The sequence below is a fragment of the Triturus cristatus genome, chromosome 5_1, assembly GCF_964204655.1.
Source record: "Triturus cristatus chromosome 5_1, aTriCri1.1, whole genome shotgun sequence".
Taxonomy (NCBI): domain Eukaryota; kingdom Metazoa; phylum Chordata; class Amphibia; order Caudata; family Salamandridae; genus Triturus; species Triturus cristatus.
In genome coordinates this window covers 507,968,495-507,972,829 of record NC_140587.1, presented here as the reverse complement: position 1 = coordinate 507,972,829, position 4,335 = coordinate 507,968,495, and the positions used below count along the sequence as shown (strand labels likewise).

General features: G+C 60.8%; 1 pseudogene; it reads left to right on the top strand.

Annotated features, from left to right (window-relative positions):
• Positions 1 to 1,994: 1,994 nt before the first annotated feature.
• Positions 1,995 to 3,761, top strand: LOC146831132 (18S ribosomal RNA; annotated as a pseudogene).
• Positions 3,762 to 4,335: the final 574 nt, after the last annotated feature.

The window sequence follows — 4,335 nt, the reverse complement described above, 5'->3', positions numbered from 1 at the left end:
CAGGGGCCCCGTCGGGCCCTGGGTCAGGTGCTACAGCCCTGGGCAACGTCCCCCAGCCTGCCACTATGCCAAAGGCCCGGGACGGGGTTCCCTCGTGCCCAGGGAGCCCCCCCTCAATTGGCTGGGTTCGAGAGCTCCACCTGGGGAGGGCCCCGGGGAGAGCAGCCTCCCCACCCCGGGCTCCGGCCTCGGACCTGCCACGTGGCAGGGTGTCCGGAATGGGCTCCCATGGGCCCGGGGAGGCTTTCCCTGCGCCTCTGGGCCTTGGAGCCCCAGCTGGGTCCAGGGGCCCGCCGGGCCCCGGGTCGGGTGATCCAGCCCTAGGCCCACGTCCATCGGCCTGCAGCTATGCCAGAGGCCTCAGACAGGGTTCTGTCGTGCCCAGGGAGCCCGCCTCGCTTGGCTGGGTTCAGGGTTCTGCAGCACCTGATGGCCCCAGGGAGGGTGGTCTCCCCACCACGGGCTCCGTCCTCGGGCCTGCAGTTTGGCAGGGTGCACGGAACGGGGTCCCACAGGCCTGGGGAGGCTTTCCCTGCACCTCTGGCCCGGGAGCCCCAGCTGGGTCTAGGGGCCCGCCAGGCCCTGGGTCGGGTGCTTCAGCCCTGCGCCCCGTCCCCCGGCCTGCTGCTATGCCAAAGGCCCGAGACGGGGGTCTGTCGTACCCGGGGAGCCCCTCTCGCTTGGCTAGGTTCAGGAGCTCCATCCAGGGCCCTCAGGTGCCCCGGGGAGGGCAGCCTCCTCACCCCAGGCTCTGTCCTTGGGCCTGGCGCGTGGCAGGGTGCCAGGGACGGGATCCCACAGGCCCGGGAATGCTTCACCTGCGCCTCTGGACCGAAGAGCCCCGGCTGGGTCCAGGGGCCCGCCAGGCCCAGGGACGGGTGCTCCAGCCCTGGGCCCCGTCCCCCAGCCTTCCGCTATGCCAAGGGCCGGGACGGGAGTCGGTCGGTCCAGAGCAGACCTCCCCTGCTTGTCAAGGTGTCCGCGGGCCCTCGCAGCCCTATGGCTGAGGCACTGCTGGGGCCCCGGGCCTCCAGCCCCCCATGCCGCGGCGCCCGCTCACCCTTTCGTTAGGGCACAGAGCGACCAGATGGCCGCCCTTCGAGCATGGGCATCTGGTCGCACCTATCCCCTCGGCCATCTGGTCGTGTGTAATGCTTTCCAATGGGGTGACCAGATGGCCGGGCTTCCCTGGAATTCCAGATGAGGTGCTTATTTGCCTCCCCGATCCCAGCAAGGGCAACAGGATGTCGGGTACGTTCGCACCTTGGGTCCCCGGACCGATTACAAGAAAGGGGGGTAATTTCCTCCGGAATTAGGGGGAGGGTCAGTCAGACCTCCGTGAGGTCTGGCAATTCTGAGACAGAGGAGGGCAGGACCCGGGCCACCTGCCGGGGCCCCCAGTGGCCCAGGTCCATGCCTGCCTCTCAGCCCCTTCCTGATGGGCCTTTCCTCCGAGCCTGCTCGCCCCGGGAGTAGGCAGGGACACGAATCCGGCATCCCCCTGCACACGGCAGCCTGCCAAGGGAGACCCCGGCTGTACTCTGATCGATTGGGCACTCTCGGTCCATTTAGGAATGGACTGCTTGGCCAGCATCGGCTGTTGTTTCAAGCAAAGAGTTTCCTCCCCTCATGGACCATCCGACTCGAGGGCCTGACGCCTGGCGGGAGGCCCATCACCCTAACCAGCAGAGCGAAGGCCCTGGCAGCTCGTGTCCCCCAGTGGTCCCACCCGAGCAGAAGAGGTCGGGTGGCGCCAGGCCCTCGGACGCTGCTGCCCGGCAGGTCCATAAGCCCCGTGTGCCACACAGTCACCCCTCTCCGCCCAGCCCACCAGTGCCCATGCGACAGCACCTCTCCACCCCTCCAGCGAGCCCTCCTGCCCAGGCGGGTGGGCTCCTTCCCCAGCAGGCTCCCAAGAGGGAGCGGTGTGCGAAGGTTGCCGGTCAGGGAGACGGGGACGCGGCTCCCAAACCCACCCCGTTAGCAGGTGCGGCTACCTGGTTGATCCTGCCAGTAGCATATGCTTGTCTCAAAGATTAAGCCATGCACATGTAAGTACACACGGCCGGTACAGTGAAACTGTGAATGGCTCATTAAATCAGTTATGGTTCCTTGATCGCTCCATCTGTTACTTGGATAACTCTGATAACTTTAGAGCTAATACATACCGATGAGCGCTGCCCTCCCGGGATGTGTGCATTTATCAGACCAAGACCAATCCGGGCTTGCCCGGCCGCTTTGGTGACTCTAGATAACCTTGGGCCGATCACACGTCCCTGTGACGGCAACGATACATTCGGATGTCTGCCCTATTAACTTTCGATGGTACTTTCTTGCCTACCATGGTGACCACAGGTAACGAGGAATCAGGGTTTGATTCCAGAGAGGGAGCCTGAGAAACGGCTACCACATCCAAGGAAGGCAGCAGGCGTGCAAATTACCCCCTCGGGGAGGTAGTGATGAAAAAAAGCAATACAGGACTCTTTCGAGGCCCTGTAATTGGAATGAGTCTGGTGCCAGTAGACGAGGTAATTCTAGCTCCAATAGCGTATCTTAAAGTTGCTGCAGTTAAAAAGCTCGTAGTTGGATCTTGGGATCGAGCTGGAGCTCAGTCGCGAGGCGAGCTACCGCCTGTCCCAGCCCCTGCCTCTCAGCGCCCCCTTGATGCTCTTGACTGAGTGTCCTGGGGGTCCAAAGCGTTTACTTTGAAAAAATTAGAGTGTTCAAAGCAGGCCGGTCGCATGAATACTTCAGTTAGGAATAATGGAATAGGACTCCGGTTCTATTTTGTTGGTGTTTGGAACTGGGGCCATGATTAAGAAGGACGGCCAGGGGCATTCGTATTGTGCCGCTAGAGGTGAAATTCTTGGACCGGTGCACGACGAACCAAAGCGAAAGCATTTGCCAAGAATGTTTTCATTAATCAAGAATGAAAGTCGGAGGTTTGAAGATGATCAGATACTGTCGTAGTTCCAACCATAAACGATGCCCACTAGCGATCCGGTGGCGTTATTCCCATGTCCTGCCGAACAGCTTCCGGGAAACCAAAGCCTTTGGGTTCCGGGGGGAGTATGGTTGCAAAGTTGAAACTTAAAGGAATTGACAGAAGGGCACCACCAAGAGTGGAGCCTGCGTCCTAATTTGACTCAACACAGGAAACCTCACCCGGCCCGGACAAGGAAAGCATTGACAGATTGATAGCTTTCTCGATTCTGTGGGTGGTGGTGCATGGCCGTTCTTAGTTCGTGGAGTGACTTGTCTGGTTAATTCCGATAACGAACAAGACTCCTCCATGCTAACTAGTTACTCGACCCCCAGTGGTCGGCTTCTAACTTCTTAGAGGGACAAGTGGCGTTCAGCCACACGAGATCGAGCAATAACAGGTCTGCGATGTCCTTAGAAGTCCGGGGCTGCACGCGTGCTACACTGAATGGATCAGTGTGTGTCTACCCTTCGCCAACAGGTGCGGGTAACCCACTGAACCCCGTTTGTGATAGGGATTGGGGTTTGCAATTATTTTCCATGAACGAGGAATTCCCAGTAAGTGCGGGTCATAAGCTCACGTTGATTAAGTCCCTGCTCTTTGTACACACCACCAGTCGCTACTACCGATTGGATGGTTTAGTGAGGTCCTCGGATCGGCCCCGCCAGGGTCGGCAACGGCCCAGGCAGAGCGCCCAGAAGACGATCAAACTTGACTATCTAGAGGAAGTAATAGTCGTAGCAAGGTTTCCGTAGGTGAACCTGCGGGAGGATCATTAACGGCGGAGCGGCCCGAGCAACCGACGGCGCCAGCCCGAAGCCCTCGGCAGACTCCTGCAAGCACACACTGTAGGCACAGGCCGCATGGGGCGCTTCGGTGAGGACCGGGCCTTCGGCGGGCCTCTTTCACCGGGGAGGACCCGACTGACGCATGTGGTACCGGGGACGAAGGAGGCCCCCGTCCCCCGTTCTCTCTCTGGGAGGGACACAGCGGAAGGCCCTCCCGAGACAGAACCCACACGCACCCGGCATGACCCCCGCGGTGGGGGGAAACCGAATGGCAGTGCCTCCCCGGGCTGGTACTACCCCCCTTAAAAGGCCTCAGGCACTCCAGCACCTGAGTCCCAGCCTGACAGGGCTTCGAGTGACCGAGGAGTGGCCCTTCTCGCTCCTTCTTGTGGATCGCCCCAGCTGCTGTGATCACCTCTCCCAGTTCCCCCTCCCCAGGGGTGCGGGGCCAGCGTTCTGCCTCGGCTGGCGCCTAGCAGCTGACTTAGAACTGGTGCGGACCAGGGGAATCTTACTGTTTAATTAAAACAAAGCATCACGAAGGCCCAAGGCGGGTGTTGATGC